The sequence below is a fragment of the Crocuta crocuta genome, unplaced genomic scaffold, assembly GCF_008692635.1.
Source record: "Crocuta crocuta isolate KB4526 unplaced genomic scaffold, BGI_CrCroc_1.0 scaffold45, whole genome shotgun sequence".
NCBI classification, from domain to species: domain Eukaryota; kingdom Metazoa; phylum Chordata; class Mammalia; order Carnivora; family Hyaenidae; genus Crocuta; species Crocuta crocuta.
The window spans coordinates 2,584,147-2,605,151 of NW_027530544.1; the positions used below are offsets into that span (position 1 = coordinate 2,584,147).

Sequence of the window (21,005 nt, forward strand, 5' to 3'; positions counted from 1 at the left end):
TATCAAAGGCTTCTGGAAAATTTATAGCCAAATAGATCTCCTGCTCTGATCCCAGAGCAGGCTTTATTTTGTGGGTGGAGTGGTGGTGGTGCCTGTCCTGCTTCACTAGAGAAAAGTGGAAGGAACAAAAAATATTCCTTTAACTCCTGATGTTTCTTTTTTCTTTTCCCTTAAGCTGATAAACAAAAGATAAAAAAAAATATAGTGAGAAATGATACAAAATGAGTAAACTGCTCCCTGTTTGTATTCTGCAATGTCCTTTACCCTGGGCAAGGCACCATGCTAGGCCCTTGGTGCCTGTGGCAGACAGGAAGAATGGATGGGCTATAAAAATACATGATAATAAAATAAACTAAGACCTCTGTCCATAGGAGTTTATAGTCTAGTGATGATAGTCTGCGGATAGCATGGATGTGATGATTGACCAGTGTTTCTCTGAGTCAGACTGATACTCAGATAAATACACCATCTTTATAAAGAAGGGTCTACCTTTTGTTTTTCCAGGTCATGCAAAGCTACATTTATTCTTCACATGTAGGGACAATGAACAGAATCTTAGGCTCAAGGCTTTTGTTGCTTGGTTCAGGTTAAATAGACCCACTCTAGGCAAACCTTTGTTCCCCTCCAAGAGTCACCCTTTCCTTCTTGGCCTGGGCTACACCCACCCACCTTTTTTCTTGAGTTACTGCTAGAAGGCAGCAACTACTCCTCAGACTGAGTTTTTGGAGAGCAGCCTGGGTGTTCAGTCCTTCGTGTATTTCCAAGCATAGTCCAGGGTAATGCACAGAGTTGGCACCTAGTAAGTACTTGTTGAATGAATGAAAGCTGCTCTTCACCTGCGTCTCATTTATTTATCCATTTACTGAACACATATTTACTGCACGTCTTCTCTGTGCCAGGCACTAGGGATACAGTACCTAGTTGAGGAGGTAGACTTATAGACAATTGGAATAGAACATGATACTGAGGATGTACAAGGTGTGATGGGTACGTATGCAGGGACACCCAGCCCAAATCAAGGAAGCCTTCCTACAGACTGGGAGAATTAGCACAGAAAGCCAGATGAAGACAGAGTGGGAAACAATGTCCCAAAGCATGGGAAGAATATATGCAATATTCCAAAGGGAAGAGAGAGTGTGGAGAGTGAAGGCCAGGCACATAATCATAATCATAAACACATATATAATATTCGTTGTGTGCTGGGTACTTTTCTAAGCACTTTACATTTCTTAACTTATTTAAGAACTATTAGTTTCATCGTCATTTAGGTTAAGTAACTTGATCAATTTTATACAACTAGGAAGTGGTAGAATTGGTGTATGATGTCTTGGTGGTGATAAAGTAGTGAAGTCTATCTGTGGGCAGCGTTGAGCTCCAGTGGGAATCCTGGCATGCTGTTGCATGTGCATAGGTGCTGCTGGTGGTAATCTGCTTAGAGAATGTCCAGTTAAGAGTGTCTGGTTAAGACTGACAGGGCTTCTGGGGTATCCTAATTATTGAATCTGCTTTCATCAGGCAGATGATGAGACTTTCCCTTGCCTCAGTGGATGGTTTTATTGTGTCTTGTCCTCTGCGGATAGACTGCAGAGGAAATGGCCTCAACTACCTGGAGAGGATAGACGTGGGCAACAAAGAAAAGTTTCACCATGGATGAGCAAATTGCATTCTCCATTTTTATCCATAAATGGGGAGAAGCAGCAGGAGTGGTTTAAAGACCTCTACCTTGAAAGTGGATGATCTGTGTTCTGGGGCTAGGCCAGTGTATGATTGTCGGGGTTCTAGGTTGTGAGGGATGGGGGATGAAGAAGGATATTTGGTTAACTGCCAGCTCAGCCTGTAGAAAATGATCCTGAAAAGGGGTGGAGGTATTGGCTCTGCTTTTTCTCTTCCAAGTTTAGAGATGGGTAATCCACCCCAAGTTGTCAGCGCCGTGGGCCTTGTGCAGCCCCTCCTGGAGGCAAGTCATGTTGCCTGGGTCCCTGCTTCTAAAACTTGCATCCTTCCCCCATGGCTTCACCATGGCCACCTCCTCTGAAACCCCACGGGCAGACCCTGCATGGAGAGGCGTCCTCAGCAGCCCCCTCGCTGCCTGCTGCCGGTCGCACAGGAACAGCACTTGAACTGCACACTGGTGTTTGGAAAAATTAATGCTTTCAAGATGAGCTCCGCACAGTCTTAGCTCGTCTCTCTCTCTCACCAGCTGAAAGAAAAGAAGCATTCTTAGACAATTACTCTCTAAGGGAGCCCAAGGACTGGCTTTGTTTATTGAGTGTTTTTAGTTACAACATGTGAAGTTTTGAGATTTTTTTGGTTTGAGGTTTTTTTTTTTCTCCCTATTTTTGCTTGCAGGGATAGGAAAGATGAGTGAATTCCCAGTTAATGGGGCACTTGGACTTTGGAAATGGGGAGAGGCCAGTTCTCATGTGGGCACAGTTGCTGAGTCGTTGGATTAAGGAACTCGATAAGACCTGACAGATGCAACTCAGACTCAGGACTTTTCTCAGGCCTGCATTGTACCCACATGTTCAGAGCCTTCCATCTGCAGCGGATGGTTTGCAGCCACACCTCCACCTGTTGTTGGGGGCTCCTTCCGCTTCCTCAGACTCACCACACCTTCACCCTTCTTTTGATAGATATGGCACTTAATGACACAGTCACACTCAGCTGTCACCCCCCTTTACCCTCAGCCACCCCCCACCACCATCAGCTCCCCATAACCAAAGTCTAGTACTCTACGTAGAGATGGTGGATTTGCAGGTGTCAGGGACTGTGAGTCAGAGCCACTGTACGAGGGCAGGGATGACAGGCTGGATAAATTGCACGTTTTCGGCTCTTCCTGCCTTGTCCTGGCAGGCGTCACTAGCCGATGGCACCAGTCTCCTCATCCCTCCTGTGGATGGCCTCAGAATTTTTCTTGTCCTCTTTGTGTCGAAGATACTTATTAATGCAAAGGGAAAAGTAGTAATTTTATTTAACACAGAAGCTCTGGACAATCACTGCCCCTTGGTTCAAACTGGAACTTGATATGAGACATAGTTGCCATCTCTGACCAAAATCCCACAGGTTGTCTAAGCGGCCACTAAGTGAATGGGCTGAGAAGTTGGGTTTTATTGACTGCTGGGGAAGTTCATGGAGCCGCTGTCCAGACTGTGGTAAGCTGGGGGATGGAGCAAGTGGGAGATGAACAGCATCTGCTGGCCAGTGGACAGGTACGTAAGTCCAGGGAGCTGGTTCTTATGAGCAGTGGGTTCCCTGGAGACCATCTCTCATTCCAGATCCCATGAGTGGGGAGTGAAGAGGAACTGGCTGTCCTGGCCCTGAGGAGAGCTCATTTTTCCAGAAAAGGTCTGAGCTGCTCTTTTAGTCAGGCTGGTTAATTATATGCCTTCAAAATTACCAAAGGTAAGAATGCTGATGGTAAAAAATTAACATAACATAACAACATAAAATTTTATAAAATACAGTTCTCTAGCCATCCTTCTCCATTCCCCAAGGTTAGCTGCTGTTAATGGTTTGGTTATATCCTATAAGAAATCAGTGTGCTGGTATCCATTCTCCTAGTGTGTATGTGTGTTTATATACCCATATCTGTGTTGATACAAGAATAGGATAATACGAATTATTTCAAATTATTTGGCAGATTGTATTCTCCTACCCAATGATATATCATGGGCATTCTTTCATGTCACTACAAATAACAACTGCTTGTTGTTAATTTTTTGAGGAACCTTCACACTGTTTTCCAGAGGGCCTGCACCAGCTTAGATTCCTACCAACAGTGTAGAGCACCAACAGTACCCATTTCTCCACATCCTCGCCAACATCTATAGTCTCCTGATTTGTTCATTTTAGCCACTCTGACGGCATGAGGTGGTATCTCAGTGTGGTTTTGATTTGTATTTCCCTGATGAGGAGGGACACTGAGCATCATTTCATGTGTCTATTGGCCATCTAGATGTCCTCTTTGGAGAAGTGTCTGTTCATGTCTTCTGCCCATTTCTTCACCGGATTATTTGATTTTCGGGTGTGGAGTTTGATGAGTTCCTTATAGATATTAGATACTAGCCCTTTATCTGATATGCCATTTGCAACTATCTTTTCCCATTCCGTCAGTTGCCCATTAGTTTTATGGATTGTTTCCTTTGCTGTGCAGAAGCTTTTTATCTTGATGAGATCCCAGTAGTTCATTTTTGCTCTTGACTCCCTAGCCTTTGGGGATGTGTCAAGTAAGAGATTGCTGCAGTTGAGGTCAAGGAGGTTTTTCCTGCTTTCTCTTCTAGGGTTTTGATGGTTTCCTGTCTCACATTCAGGTCCTTTATCCATTTTGAGTTTATTTTTGTGTATGGTGTGAGAAAATGATCTAGTTTCATTCTTCTACATGTTGCTGCCCAATTCTCCCAGCACCATCTGTTAAAGAGGCTGTCTTTTTTCCATTGGATACTCTTTCCTGCTTTGTCAAGATTAATTTGCCGTACATTTGTGGGTCCAATTCCGAGTTCTCTATTCTATTCCATTGGTCTCTGTGTCTGTTTTTGTGCCATTACCTTACTGTCTTGATGATTACAGCTTTGTAGTAAAGATATAGGAGATCTGTATAATGAAAACTATAGAAAACTTATGAAGGAAATTGAAAAAGACACAAAGAAATGGAAGAACATTCCATGCTCATGGGTTGGAAGAATAAATATTGTTAAAATGTCATTACTACCCAAAGCAATCTACACATTCAATGCAATACCAATCAAAATTTCACCAGCATTCTTCCCAAAACTAGAACAAACTATCCTAAAATTTCTATGGAACCACAAAAGACCCTGAATAGCCAAAGTAATATTGAAGAAGAAAACCAAAACAGGAGACATCACCATTCCCAGACTTCCTCTAGCCTCAACTTTTTCTTAATGTTTTTTAGGAGCTCTTTGTACGTTAAGAGATATTAATCCTTTGTGTGGTGTATTGATGCAGTATAGTGGATATTTGTCTCCTAGAGTATCTGTTAACGTTATTCATGTTTTTGCAATTTTATCTATTCCTTTTTTTTCCTGTGAAGACAAAAACCTCCACAATTCACATTGTTCAAAAATTAGTACAGTATAAAGAGGTCTTTATATGACCCTATGCTTGTCTACCCATTCCCTTCCCCCCATAAGCAACTGTCAGTGTTAGTTTCTTGCTAAACTTTCCAATGTTTCTTTTTGCAAATATAAGCTAATCAGAATCTATACTTATTTTACCCCTTTCTTATCAAAAGCAAGTGAATACTAACTATATTGTCCTATGCTTTGCATTTTGAACCCAAAAACTATGTCTAGAAGATCTTTTCATATCAATTTACAGAAAGCCTTGTCATTGTTATCCAACGGCTGCATAGTATTCCGTTGTGTGGGTATACCACACATTGTTCAGTGGGCTTTTTAGACTTTTTTGCTTATGCCTGCCCTAAAAAAATATTGAAAATTATATACCACCCCACACACATTTAAGATGACATGAAACACTTTTTTTTTTAATGTTTTATTTATTTCTAGGAGAGAGAGAGAGAGAGAGAGAGAGACAGCGTGAGCAGGGGAGGGTCAGAGAGAGAGGGAATCACAGACTCTGAAACAGGCTCCAGGCTCTGAGCTGGCAGTCAGCACAGAGCCTGACACGGGGCTCGAACCCACGAACCGCGAGATCATGACCTAAGCGAAAGTCGGACGCTTAACCAACTAAGCCACCCGGGTGCCCCAACATGAAACACTTTTTAACCATACATTTAAATGGTTGCAAATCATGTATTTTCTAGCATATTGTATATCAGCTTTTAATATATTTTCTCTAAACTTTTGGAGCTGCAAATTTAAGGATTAGAAAAGGCAGCTCTTCTTGTCAAAGGAAACAACCAAATCAGACATATTTACTTCCTGTCAGAGAAAATCTGACTTCTTTTTATAAAGCCCTTTATTTATTTATTTTTTTTTTAAATGTTTTATTTATTTTTAGGAGAGAGAGAGAGACAGCGTGAGCAGGGGAGGGTCAGAGAGAGAGGGAGTCACAGACTGAAACAGGCTCCAGGCTCTGAGCTGGCAGTCAGCACAGAGTCCGACGCGGGGCTCGAACCCATGAACCGCGAGATCATGACCTAAGCGAAAGTCGGACGCTTAACCGACTAAGCCACCCAGGCGCCCCCTGACTTCTTTTTAAAATGCAAGCAAGCATGTTAATTAGACACCCTCTGTGACAACCCTGTCTTCAGGATTCTAATTCCAAGATAGGTAGATAAAAAGATACAGTCCTGTCCAGTCCAAAAGCCATACTTTTGCCTTGTAGATAAAATAAGGTACAATCCTTTTCAATGCTTCGTTGGTGATTTCATCCAATCCTGTGGCTTTAATTGCTCTCCATTCACCAATGACTCCATATTATCTATTACACCCTGACTGGCTACCCCCAGTCTTCGTGGCTTAGGACAACGAATTGTTGTTTCTCATGATTCTGAGGGTGGATGAGGCAGTTCTTCTGTTTTACATAGTGTCTGCCAGGGTGCTCGGATGGCTGAACGCTCCACGGTGGCCTCACTGTCACGGCAGGCAGTCAGTGAGGGCACGCCTGGGACTGGCTGTGTTCCCATCCCAGGTTTTTGGTTCTCTTTCACGTGGCCTTTCCATGTGGCTTGTGTTTCTTACCATGTGGCAGCTGAACTCCAAGAGCAGTTTTCTTTATTTCTGACTCCATCATCTTAAGAGATGGAGTTTTTAAAAAGTTAGGTGAGATAGTTCAAGGGTCAAAGTTTAAAAGGTTTTGAACCGATATACAGTGAAAAGCATTCCTCTCACTGGTATTGTCCAGCCCTTGTTTTCCTTAGGTGATTTGCATATCCATACAGAGATTTTTAAAAATGCCTATATAAGCCAATGTATTGAGTTTTGTGTCTTGTTTAGGAAAACCTTCCCACCCTAAGGCTATAAAAACTTTTCTTCTTCTTCTTTTTTTAAGGTTTATTTATTTTTGAGAGAGATCTTACAAGTATGGGGGGCAGGGAGAGAGGGGGACAGAGAATATGAAGTTGGCTCCACACTGACAGCAGTGAGCCCAATAAAGAGCTCAAACTCACAAACCATGAGATCATGACATGGGCTAAAGTCGGACACTCAACTGACTGAGCCACTCAGGTGCCCCTAAGAACTTTTCTTCCTGAAGTTGTATAGTTTGTTCTGCTTCATGGGTGTCTTTAAGTAGGCTTTCCTGTGTCCATGCTGTAAGGCCAGACTGATGGGCTTTTAGGGAAGCCACATCATTGGAGGACCTGGAAACTCTAACACGGAACTCTATAAAGTTTCCCACCTGCTCATTGCTGAGGGTCATCCACATCGTTCATACAGGCGTAGTTAAAGGATTTTTCATACTTGAATCTTTCTTGGAACTTTCTTTTAAAAACTTTTTAAAAACTATTTATTTTTGAGAGGGAGAGAGAGAGACAGGCAAAGTGTGAGTGGGGGAGGGTCAGAGAGAGAGGGAGGGAGACAAAGAATCCAAAGCAGGCTCTAGGCTCTGAGCTGTCAGCATAGATCCCAATGTAGAGCTCGAACTTGTGAACCATGAGATCATGAGCTAAACTGAAGTCAGATGCCCAACCGACTGAGTCACCCAGGTGCCCCTTTCTTGGAACTTTCTAACTTGTCTTAGAGCAGACGGAAAAAGCCAGATGAATTGGGGGCAGCTGGACACAGAAGATAGGAATCTGCCCCTTCCTGGCAGGTAGAGAGGCTGGGGGATTTGGTGTTGTGACTTGTCCCTAACTCAGGACTTCATAAGTGACATTTGGCTTAGAGTTGTCCTCAGTGTAAAAACTGATACTGTTTTTTTACTGGTTTATCTGTCCACTTAGGTTGTATGCGGTGAGAATTTCAACCTGATGTGAGCTTTCTTCTATTGTAGAGAATGCACTAACTTTATTAAGCACTTACCACATGTTATTTTGTTTTTTCCTCATTAAGGTCAGTCCAATTTTATAAGATCAATCTTATCTTCATCCAAAAGATGAAGAAACTTAGATGTACGAAGTGATTTATGTCAAATTACTCATCTAGAAAAAAGGGATTTGAAATTTGGGATTTGAATGCAGTTGATCTGATTCCAAAGCTCAGGCTCTTTCCTAACACCTAGAAGGCTTCAAATTAGCAGTATAAACATATTAGAAATAGATTATATATAGATTTATGGGAATTAATTATTTTTTTAGAACCATAAGCAGAATTCATTTGCTAAAATCAAAGTAATCATGGCAACTGATTCTTTTCGTTTTGAAAATAAAAGCCAAGGAAGAGAGAATTCAAATTGGCTAGTGTGTAGCTACTCTTGTTATCCNGATTATAAATTTTCCCCCAAATAAAAAAGCCCATTGGAATATAGAAAAAAAAATGTTTAGTTCTAGATACATGCTAGCCAAAATTTAATATTTCTTTAATAGGACAATGGCTCTTTTTGATCCTGTTTAACTTCACATTCATTATTATCAATCTCAGTCATTATAGCCTGGTACCTGTTTAGCCTGGTTTTATTGGGGGGTTGTGGGGAGAGGGACTATTTGGAAAAGTTCTTGTAGGAGACGGTGAAAGCATGGGATAAAAAGAGGAAAGAGAAGGGAGAAAATTCTCCACAGTAGGGCTCCCTGTGAGGTGTGAGGTTTCAACTGTGGTGACTGACAACTTAGGCTTTCCTGATTCTGTGTTGATGAACTGTGAGAATTAAGAGATGAAAGGAATGGTTAAGAGAAACCTCATCAGGATTAACGGACCCCAAGCTTAAGGTGGCCTGCAGTCTTTTGAGTCATACCACCTCTCTTGATGGGTGAAGAAACTGCTCTTTGTGGAGGTAAGATGGTGGCACCACCCTATTGGCTGTGGGAAATAGGAGATAATAAAGAACCCTCTCGATTGACTACCTAGGCCTCTTGGGTTGGGTTCTGAGGTGTTTTCTCCACCTATTTATTAGCTTTTCTTTTTTGTCTTCAAGGAGAACTACTTTATAATGTAGGTGCTGTAGAGAAGACAACCTACATTATAAAGTAGTTCTCCTTGTCATGTTTTGAATAGGAAATGGGAGGTCACGGGGGTGAGTTAGGGAGAACAGTGGAGGCACCAGCTCCTGTGAGTTGCCTTCATCAGGATGGCCTAACAGGCAAATTTCTGTGAGACTTAGGGAAGATAGTCATGGATCCTCCTCCTTGCCTCCAGTATCCATCCCCACCTCTGCTTATCTAAGGTCTGGACTTCCACATCCTTCCTTTTTTTCCCTTTACAATGGAATAAATTTGGGGCAGCTGGGTGGCTCAGTCGGTTGAGAGACTGTCTTCAGCTCAGGACATGATCTCATGGTTTGTGAGTTCTGGCCGCACATTGGGGCCAGCTCTCTGTTGTCAGCACAGAGCCCACTTCAGATCTTTTGTCTTCCTCTCTCTATCCCCTACCCCGCTTTCTCTCTCTCTCTCTCTCAAATAAATAAACATTAAAAAAATCTTTAGCAATGGAATAAATTTACTTATCATTCCAGATAATAATTTATACAAATTAAGCTCTTTGTCATCAGAACATGTACATATACAAAAATCCTCAAAATAAAATGTTAATTTAGCATCTCTGGTGATGGTAGAAATACTCCATGTTATTTTTTTCCATTTCCTTTTTTAAAATTAAGATATGATTGGCATATAACATTATATTAGTTTCAGGTATACAACATAGTGATTCACTATTTGTATATATTGCAAAATGATCACCGTGATAAGTCTAGTTAACATTATTCACCACACATAGTTACCTTTGTTTTTCTTGTGATGAGAACTTTTAAGATCCCCTCTTAACAACTTTCAAGTATGCAATACAGTATTATTAACTATAGTCAGTGTACATTAAGTCCCCATGACTTATTTATTTTAATACTAGAAATGTGTACCTTTTGACCACCTTCACCCATTTGCCCTCCCCCTACATTCTGGCAAACATCAGTCTGTTCTCTGTATCTATGGGCTCGTGTTTTTTCCCCCTTCTTCTGAAGCAATATCTTTTGCCAAATGTAAATACTCCCCAAGGGCATAAATGTAAAGATCTCATCATGAAGACCTTACAGAGGATGTGATTATCATGATACTTTTCACTTGCCTAGGATGATAAGCTTTGAAGAGGCAGAGAAAGAGGGGATAAATCTGGCTCTTGGGGCATGGGGCAGGTGGTTTTGGGGGTGGTGTGCTGTGGTTGGATATTCAGGGCAACATGGGATTCTGCTGACTGGTTGAATAGGGGAAGTATAAATACTCAGAGTGGTGTAAGGGAGGGATTGCGTTTCCTCCATTAAACTGTTTGGTTTAGAACCTGATGTGGTGAAAGGTTGTGTGCAGTCTTCATGAGCTAGGGCTCCTCAGCCAAGGGATAGTTAAAGATCTCAGCAGAGGTTGGAGGTGAGCAAGGATGATAACAACACAAAAGCCAGGGCAAGGCAGGGCAATTAGCTTCCCCCTTTCCCTCCTGCTGCCTGGCCTGATATTTGAGGTGACATTTAAAGTTATTGTACAGATGTGCGGTGGAGCCAAGGCAGAATGAATGCTTTTTTGAGCCTGTGGAGAGATGAGGCTGATGATTTCTCAGCCTCCTAGCTGGCAGCTTCTCAACCCCTCTGTTTGGTTCCCTCTAATGGGCCTTGGGAGGTAGGACCTCCCTTTACCATCCAGCGGACTCTAGTCTGCTTTGGGACTCAGAATGTCCCTGCCTACTGGACTCCTAGGCTGTGTAGGGAGATGGGTACACTCTAGAATTCAACCAGAAGAGTTAAATGAAGTCAGTGCTGTGTGTAAGAGAGGAGAGCTGGGGACAGAATCATCTGGGGAGCTTGTTAAATATGCAGGCCTCTGGGAGTGAGGCTTAGTTATCTGCCTGGATAACAAACCCTCTAAGGTGATTCTGCTGCCCATTAAACTTTGAGAACCTCTGAGGTAGAGAATGAATGGGGTTAGCTGGAAAAGGCCTCTTGGGAGAGATGGACTTGAATTTCAGTGTGATAGGTGATACTTGTCATAGGTGCTGTCTTCAGGTGTGGACCTAAGGAGCCTGTTCACCTGGGGACACCAGGCTCTCACAGGAGAGATTGGCATGGGTCCTTCCCATCCCATGGATGGTGTTGCTGAGAATGTGCTGCCACAGGCTCACTTCAGCACTTGGGTGCTAATCGCCAAGGGGACAGAAGTGGTGTGGGAGGTGGCTGGGGATGATGTCTGGTGGAGTGTTAGATTCATGTTGCAACTGAAGCACAGCTTGCAGGGCAAAATGGCAGCCTGATGGAGCTCACTTCCTGGGGTGCGGTGGGGGAAGAACACAGTGTCGGCAGATTGTCTTCCCTTTGGTATGCCTACTTTGATATGGCCTACTTTGTGACCTCCTGGCCTCCACTTGTGTGATAGCCCCATGTGTCCAAGGAGCTGGCCAATGCTGCTGTGGGATTGGTGGTCACTCTCCCAGGAGATGAGTGGGAAAGATTTGGGACATGACTGGTTCTCTCCTCCCTCTGTGCTGTTTGCCTTCTGCTCCATACACTATGCTGGCTTTATCTGATCGGGAACACAGTGTTTTCATGTTGGGGCGGGTGGAGAGATGAAGAAAGAACAGTGCCAAGTTAAGAAGAAGGAACAGTGAAGAGAAGGCAACATGTGTATAATGTGACGTCGAGTAACCAGTGATCCTCCACATGGGCATCAGCCCTCTGGGATGGACAGGCTGTTGCTGGCCTAGAGATGCTACTTGTCCCTGGAGAATATGTCCCTGTAGCCAGGTGGGTGGGCTGGAGGGACCATGCCAATCGGAATGGCCATGCTTGCTTTGATCACGAGGAAAAAGAGAGCCACTGAGGAAGCTTTGTTTAAAACAAAACTTAATAAAGCTCTGTCCTGGACAATACCCTGTGCTTTCTAATTGCACTGCAGCTAAATGGCAACTCTCAGAGTTTCTTGGAACATTTTATTCAACTTCTGGAGGGGCTGCATTTATACTAAGGCTTATGAGGCTCTGTGGGGGTTGGAGAAATGAGCAGTGGTGGGCCAGGGAGCTCTAAGGAGCCCAGCTTGATAGGTTAGAGCTGGTTTTAGTAAAATTTCTGGCTGAGTGGGTTTATCCTGGGCCTGACCCAACAGGTAATGCTATGTTTCTAGGTTCACAGTTGTGTGGGGGAGGTGCTTACACCCATATTGTTTTTTAACAGATTTATTCCCTTTTTCTTTTTGAAAACCAGGCTATGTGGAATTGCCCTTGATTACTAGGAGGAGGGGAACAGGGCTAACTGCTTCCTTCTAGCCCAAGTGGGACATTGGAATACTCTTGTTCACATCATTCCACATAGTCACTGGAACTGCCTTCCCACAGCCTATCGCTGTCTGGGTCTCCTGCATGGTGGGAGAGCCATGTGTGCCCCTCTCCTGCCTCCCACCTCCCCCCCATTTCAGCTTTCTCCCAAGTTGTGTTATAGAAAGCCCCCTTTGGCGTTCTTATCAGGAGATGCCATCCCTTGGCAGCCACAGCCAGGAGCTAAAGAAAAGGGTAAAAGGCCATTAATGAGGCCGGCTTACCTCAGCCTGTGCTCATGGTGTGTCAGCAGTGTCCTGGAGGGGCATCCTGTTGGGAAGCAGCCATGTTTCCCCAGTCCCTGTCCTAATGTGAGGGCTTCCATTGCTCTAGGAAAGATGTCACAGTTCCTCAGGGAACATTCCAGAGCCCCAGAAACTCTCTTTGGGAGGACACAGATGGTACATATCTCTTTCTCAGCCCAGCTACCTACTAGGCATTTGACTGTAAGCAAAGTTATTTAACCTCTTGGAATGTAGATTTTCTCTTCTGTAGACTGGGGAAAATGATCCGTATCCTACAGACCTCGTGGGGCTGTTCAGAGAGCCAAAGGAGATGATGGATATGAAAGTACTTTGTGAGCTAAAAAGTACTGGCTACACCTGAATGATGGATTTTATTGTTCAAGAAGGAAGGGGGAGCCTCTGGGGTCAGTGCACTGCTGTCTGGAGAGAGGAGGGGCTTGCATTCTTGTGTTAACTACAGGCTGGAGTCTTGTCCATTTAAGGTAATAACAAAATAATATTATTGGAGCCTGAGAGGTGGCTTTCGGGCAATCTGTCTGCTCAGTCCCACTATTGCCCTTTGAGAGGGAATCACGGTGCTGTGGTGGTGCTGGTGCAGGGCCGAGGGGGTGGGGAGGTTGTGTTTGCGCTCACTTTCTCCTCTCCCTCCTAGCTCTTATCCTGTCCTCCCCCCAGCTTCCTCCGCAGTCTGAGTTCTGTCAGAATCTTTGGCCTATCTCATGTCAGAGAACTAAAGCTCCCAGGAAAGGAGGACTGAGGGAGGACTGCTCCCACCAGCTGCGCAATGAAGACCAGGAAGCCTGGGAAGCTAACATTTCTGTTAGCACAGTGAGACGGCATTGCTGGTTTGGTCTCAGCTGAAACAAAAGCTGTGATGGATGTGCACATGGCTGCTGGGTACTTTTTAGGCTTAGAGGACAGAGTTGTCCCAGAACCTAGAGTCCCCTTGGGTTTCATTTCTGTGAATAAGACTCCCAGTCACTAGGGGTGCAGCCTCATTGTGTAGGTGACCAGTCCACTGTAAAATGGACTCCCAGCAGGGCAAGCATGGGGAGCCCTGTCATCTTCCTACAGGCTTTAGGCAGCACGCAGGGACTGAGGCTCCACAGTGCATTCCTCTCCTTGCCATAAGAATGAAATTGTGTGGCATTCCCAGACTCACTTGTCTGTTCATTTGTTCAGTAAGTAAGTAACCATACACTTGCAAAGTTCAAGTCACTGTGTGGAGTACACTGGGGAACACAATGATGATTATGAAGCAGTTCCTATCTTCATGGAGTTTATGATCAAGTAAGGCAGCAGAGTCGTAGACAAGGAGAAAGTGAAATGGAATATAAAGGGGAAGACTAGAGACAGCTGCCCAATATGTGATATTTGAGTTAGACATTGGGAAAATCAGAGGAAGCCATGCTATTGGTGGGAAGAGCAGGAGCAAAGGCAGGGACGTGGGAAACCATGGGATGTATGGACATGTGGGAATGGAGAATCTGGCATGAAGGAGAAGGGTTGAGAGGTAAGGAGGATGAAGGCTTGAGCACTGCTCTCCACCGCGTGCTATCCCAGAAATGGCACATTCTTCCTTTCCTGGGAACCTAACAATATTTCTGTGGGGCAGATGCTTTTCTCTCCAGTTTATGAGGAGGCAGCTGGGGCTAAGGGAGTTGAAGAAACTTGTTTGAAGCCAGAGAACTATTAAGTGGTAGCATGATTTGAGCCATGACTGTGTGACTCCAGAGCCCATGCTGTCTCCGCGATAATAGGATCCACAAATGGACACAGGGAGTAAGGGTCTGTGGCCCTTTTCTGCTTATTTGGGTCTGGTATTCTTGGTCAGGAGTGTCTCTGGTCCCTGTGGAGGAAGGCAATGAGGTTCTGGGTCTTTTGGGCAGGCCTTGGAATCCTGGATGGATGAGTTCCTGGCTTCCCTCCCTAGTCCCATTAGGGGAGCTACTGGCCTCTGGTATGAGAGGCAGAGAAAGCCAGGATGGCGAGAGATTCTGGAATGAAATTTAAGACATGGCCTAGAATGTGGATTTTCATTCCAAAGACCACCTCTAACCTTGCCTCTTTGTGACAGCCCTCCCTGGCTTCCCTCCTCCCGCATCTCTGACCTCCCCTTGGGCCCCTGCAGACTAGGTCTGCACAAGGCGGCGGTGTTCTGCACTTGTTCCTTTGTTGCTGTGAAACGGCTCCGGCACAGTCAGCCTCTGTGTGGGAGGACTGGTGGCTGTCTTCACAGGCAGGCATTTGCTCAGAGCAGGCTGCGTGTGAGCCCAGCATCAAGTAATTCCGGCCTCCTCGAGTCGGAGGTGGTGGGATGAGGCTCTGCTGAGGGACTGGCTGTGAAGGATGAGTTCAGGGTGGGATGACGGACCGCTTCTGGGACCAGTGGTATCTCTGGTATCTCCGCCTGCTCCGGCTGCTGGATCGAGGTATTCTTGTGTGTGTGTGTGTGTGTGTGTGTGTGTGTGTGCGTGCGCGTGTGCGCACGCGAAAGAGAGAGAGAGACAGAGGCAGAAACACGCACATGGAAAGACAGAGCGTGGGGAGCAGGGAGCAAGAAGAGAAAGAACAGGGAATGAAACAGGCGAGTAGCCAACCCATGGAAAGTAAAGAAAGGCTGTTTTTCTTGGGACATTTGTGACCCAGCTGGGAATTGGGAGCACAGGGCCATTTGGGGAGTATCTGTATATCAGGATCTCATTCTCGCTGTTTTGTTTTGTTTTGTTTTGTTTTGAATCAAGCTCCATACTATAATTAAAGAGAAGTTAAGCCCTGTATTGCAGGGCTTTTGATAGATCACTTTGAGAAGCTGTGTAGCAAGGAAAATGGTCCCTGCAGCAAGAAGCTGGGAACAAACAGATGTAGGCTCAGATCTCAGCTCTGCCACTTACCTTAGGCTGATTTATGTGACTTTTCTCAGCTTGTTTCCCAGTCTGTAAAATGGGCTTGGCAAAGACCTATTTGCTGTGGAACTATTATTTAATTTATATCTATAAAGCACATAACATAATGTCTGGTGCACAATAGGTGCTTTGTAAGTGTTTGTTTCCTCTTTACGTGCCTCTCAGCATCATGGAGCTTTATAGCACCTGCGCTGAGGACAGCTCCTTTTGTGGATTATCTGTAGATAGAGGCGGTTCAGAATTTGCAGTCTGTGGAACAAGAAGGGAAAGTCAGTTTTATTCCCAGGTTAATATGACCTTAATACATTTCACCCTCACATATTAATGTGATTTAAATATCTTGATAATGTGATGCAAATTCAGATACTCTGCTGTAAGGAAAAGCCACTATTAACTTGGTTGAGTAATTTTAAAAACATTGAGTGCTATTTTTAAAAGCTTTGGCTCCTTTAAGAGGTTTTGGGAAGAATGAGATCAAACCCCTGATGGAAAAGATGGTCCTGGAGAAGCCCTGCTATGTACCCAAGGTGTATTCATCTCCATTGGGAACATTCTTAGGTGTGCCAGGAGGTCAATACCAGGTGGATGCAGAAAGCTGCATAGAACAGGTGAACCAGAGCTCTTATCGGGGAGAAATCAAAGATGGAGGACACATGCGAAAGCAGTCTCTCGCTGGCACTGAGAAACGGGCCAGTGGGAGCCCAGACTGGAGAGGAGATGAAAGTGTTAGGAGAGCCAGAACTTCTTACAGGTGGAGGTCATAGACTCGGGAATGGGGAAGGAGATCATAAGTGTGAATCTCCCTTATCTGTGTGATCTCAGGCAAGTTACTTAAACTCTCTGTGCCTCCTTTCCTTTGTTGCAAAAGGGGTGACGATGGTAATAATAGCACTGACCTAGAGGGTTGCTGTAAGGGTTGAGTGAGAAACTACAAGTGAAATATTTTACCCTGGTGCTTGGCATGAAGAAAGCGACCCTTAAATGTTAGTTTTTAATACCAGGACAGTTAATTCTTACTCTCCTACAAACATCCTGGGAAAAACAGGAACAGGTGGTATGGAATAACCAGGCGCTGAGAAAAGTCTAATTAAGAATTATTAGTGGCTTAGAGACAATTTATACTTACATGAATTAAAATTCAAGTTAACATATGATACTAATTAGAAGAAGAAATTAGAAGTTAGTGTATAAGGTGTAATAGTAATTTATTTTTATTTTTTTGAAAATGCTTGAATCCATGAATTGTAAATTTAGATTCAAGTTCTGGCTTCATTATTTTCCAAGTGCCCTTGAATAAATGGTTTACTCTCAAATGGAACCTAAGTTTGTTAATTTGAAAAATGGGAATATTATATCAATACCTATGGTATAAAATTTGGGGGAAATTTCTTGTGTTACTGCATGTAAAAGTGTCAATCATTTGGGGGCTCCATCAGTTGAGCATCAGACTCTTGATTTCGGCTCAGGTCATAATCTCACAGTTGTGGGATCAAGCCCCACATTGGGTTGACGGTGAGCATGAAGCCTGTTTGAGATTCTCTCTCCTTCTGTCTCTGCCCCTTTCCCCTTCTCTTGTGTGTGCTCACTCTCTCTTTAAATATATAAATAAACATTAAAAAAGAAAAGGAAAAAAGTGTCAAGCATTCTTAGAAATGTCAGGTTAATACATTTATGGATTAATGGATTAACCTGTGCCCCTGGATAGCAAAAGTTGGTTGCCAGAATTGTGTGTTCTTCTGTGGATGTTTTGTCATCATGTATGGCTGTAATTGAAAGTTTATGGTTTTTCATAAACAGTGTCTCTAGGGTTTTCCTTATTATGAGGCTTTAAATTAGTCCCTCCTGACTGTGAAGGGTATTTTATTTCCAGGCTTCTGGGATTGAGTGTTGATTATGCTGCCCAGTTCTGGTTAGTGGGTGTCCTAGTACAATACGTGCACACTTGCATCTGTATTCAAGCAGAAGTTTTGTATACAGAGTGTCCCTCTAGCAGCTAATGTTACCTAACATTGTGTAGATAGTCACATGATTTCAAGTGGCATGCTAGATTGAGATAACTCATGGGAGATGCTCGGTAAATACTCATTGAGTGGATGGATGGATGAACTTGTCCTTCTGGGCGGTGAATGAAGTTCTCTTTTATCTCTCCTTAATGTATCAGAATTTAGCTCCCTTCATCTGTTTTAGGATTTCATGTCATTTCACCCTCATTATTGTCATGCCTCATGTCACCTTGAAAGTAACAGGCCTCAGGAAAGTTAGGAGAGGATAAGAAATGAGAAGAGGAGGGAATTGATGAGCTTAGCCCAGGAAATTGAAATAATCGACAAGCTGCATGCCGCCTGAGTCATTCTCTTGGCTGTGACTGGGGAATACAGGAATCTGTGATTTGACACATCTAGGAAAGGGGAGGAAACAGAACGTATCATGGAGCGGAAATAAACTTTCCTGAGAAATGACAGTGCATGCTTGGTGATTGCAGACGAACCTTTTGTCTCCTCCATTATTTAAAAAAAAATTAAGGGCAAGGATTTTAAATAATAAAAGAGTTATTTTTTAGGGTTGTATCCTTAACTATGTGTAAGGATATTTTTGGTCTATATGTAAGGACCTATATGATAATGAACTACCAACTTGCTTAGACATTGATTATTTTCCTGATTTATTTTGTTAATACCAGACATTGTTTTTACAGTGTTTGTTACTGTTGTTTGTCAATTCTGCTGACTGTGTTCTGTGCTTACAAATAGTGACTGAAGAGATGGTTCCTGTGGTAGGGACTGTTCATGGAAAGAAAGGAGCTCATACAGATAAGAAACATGAGTAGTATATAAGAGAAGAGAAGTAACATCGCTTTTTGTGGTTGTTGAGTTTTGGCATGTCCTTGGGGACCTGACATGTGAGGTGGGGGTTTACATTTCTTTGTTTAGGTGTAATCATGTTGGAGTGAAAGAAGAGAGGGAAGACTGGTGGTTCCTTCTTCATAGGGCATTGGGCAATGTTTCCACTATACGGAATGTCTACTACTGGTGGTTGTGAGATGATTTTAGATGATTTACAGATGTCTCTGGAGGGTCTATTGCTGGTCACCACCTGGTGCTGTCCAGCGGACAATCTGTTCTGCCCAGTGGCTGCTTCTGCTGTGCCACTCCCTGTCTCCACCCCCACTTCATCCAACGCAGGCTGTCCTTAGCCCTACTCATCTCTCAGATCGCCCCTCACTTCTACCAGCCCTGCTTCAGTCTCATACTCTGCCCTGCCTTCATCTCTGGCTTCAGCCTCTCTGCTTCCTCAGCCTATCTCTCTCTCTCTAGGGCTTCTTCTTCTCCTTCTTCTTCTTTTCTTAATGTTTATTTTTGAGAGAGAAAGAGACAGACAGACAGAGTGCGAGCAGGGGAGGGGCAGAGAGAGATTTTCTTCTCGGTGTTTTGTCCATATTTTGAAGCTACCACAAAGTGCTGTGGCTTTTGCACCCGAAACCAACTGATTCTTACTCCTGATATCCATGAGAATCACCCAGGAGCTGTTAGAAAATGCAGTGACCAGTTCCTTTCTTCCCACTACCAGCCCCAACCAATTAAGTTAGAATTGCTGGAAATGGGGCTGGATATTGGCACTTTTAAAGGCTCTGCAAGTGATTCTGATGGTAGCCAGGCTTGGGGACTGCTCATTGCCATCCTATAACATGGATGCCAGAGAGTAAAGGCAAAACTGCCTCTTTAGCAAAATAACAAAATAAATGAGAATATATGAGAATAGTAAACACAGGAGTAAACACAGAGATGCACTGAGGAGTAAAATATAAAAAAAACACAATCTTTTGGGTAAAATTCATGCAGTTTTCTTTAAAAACTTCAACTGGAACCATTTTCCATCACTACCTAACAAAACCTTGACTTTCCTTATTTCTAGGAACAAACTTTGTTCTGTGCAGGATGTTGTCTGGCCCCAGCTTGCTTTGGAGTTTTGCTCTCTGTTCTGGCTGCCTAGGGCTTTGGAGATTGGGATGGCAGTTTGTCACTGCAGACACCAAATCCCTTTCATTCCTTCTGAGTATAGCCCCCAACAATTGGGCACTGCCCATATTCAGCTAGAATTCAAGAAGGAAAAATCCCTTTCTCCTTTCAGATAGATGGGCAGTGTGGAGAGTCACTTTCCTTAAGCCTTCAGTGTTGGGCTGTAGTTCAGCCAGGAATCTACCTGTGTTTCTCACCAAAGTTTGCCTCTCCCTGTGCAGCTGTTCTTTCTTGCCTCAACCTCCTAAATGTCCTAATAGAAGAATTTACTCTGCTCAGGTGCAGTATAGGGTCAAGAGACAGCCAGCTCTAATGGCTGTGGCTCTCAGGCATCCTGATTGCTGATCTCATTCTTCCCATGCCTACAGCCCTCTTCCTGGCCCTTGGTTTCCCATCACTGACAGATGCCCTGTCCGTGGTCTGCTTGCTGCTCAGTAATCTTCCCAGCTCTGGTTCCTGACTGGGTCAGGCTTGGTGTCTCTGCTCAGTCCATCTGCTTGTGGCCAATCCTTATTGACATGGACAGTAGGATAGCCAAGATCATGGACAAATGGATACCCATTTTGTTTTGGCTTGTCCTGCTCTTGTTAACTGTTGCATATACACATAGTGCCCAGCTTGATGTGTAGCTTCTTTGTGCTAACCTTTATGACTTGTTCCTTCTCTACTACGGCCTGTGGGGGGGAGGGGGGGGGAGAAAAAAGCACATAGCATGTGTATGAAAAGTGTTGGATGTCTCTCCTGCACTGGGAATTTTCTTTTTTTCTTTTTTTTCTTTTTTTAATAGTTTATTGTCAAGTTGGTTTCCATATTGTACTGGGAATTTTCGAATTAGAGGAATTTAGGTTGTAATCACCTTCCCATTTGAGATGAATCTTCCTATAATATACAAAGAAGTTATTTTAACTTAGCTTTTTAAGTTACAAATATATATCTTTTATAGTTATTGGCTTTTGGCATTAGATCACTTCACTAAAGGGACCAAGTCTCTTGTCCAATAAATAGTTTGAACATAGCACCACTTGAAACACCATCCCAGACCATTCTTTGTTGCTCCACACCAGAATCTCCCCAGAAACCTCTGTATTTTCCTGTGCTTTCACTAGAAATGCCCCAAGTGTCTCCTTCTTATAGTTAATCCACATCCTCCCCCTTCTAAACCTTGAAGCTCCTGTGTCTTCCAGGAAAAGACTACCCTAATTAGTCATACCTGGTTCTGTTAGGAGGCAGGTGGGCACTTAGGTGCCCCTGATTAGGTGTTCCATGATACACAATTGGCTCCTGTGGGTAGTAACAGGACATGTCTCATGGGGCTGTTGTAAGCACTGAAGGAGTTAATACGTGTGGCAATGACTGAGTTGAAGAAGTGCTGGTAGGTGCATGCTGTTCTCCCAGATTTTCCTGCTGTTATGAGCTTAGTTACTTCTGGGTGGGTGGGTGAGTGAGTGAGTGTGTGTGTGTGTGTGTGTGTGT

General features: G+C 43.8%; 1 protein-coding gene and 1 long non-coding RNA gene across 3 annotated transcripts in view; both read left to right on the plus strand.

Moving 5' to 3' along the window:
* LOC144234340 (kalirin) overlaps positions 1 to 21,005 on the plus strand; it is a 479,489-nt gene that overhangs the window by 50,503 nt on the left and 407,981 nt on the right. The window lies entirely within an intron of this gene.
* LOC144234343 (uncharacterized) overlaps positions 14,900 to 21,005 on the plus strand; it is a 63,930-nt gene continuing 57,824 nt past the window's right edge. Inside the window, exon 1 of the long non-coding RNA XR_013335927.1 lies at positions 14,900 to 15,042. This is a non-coding gene — a long non-coding RNA (uncharacterized LOC144234343). The remainder of the gene's footprint in view (positions 15,043 to 21,005) is intronic.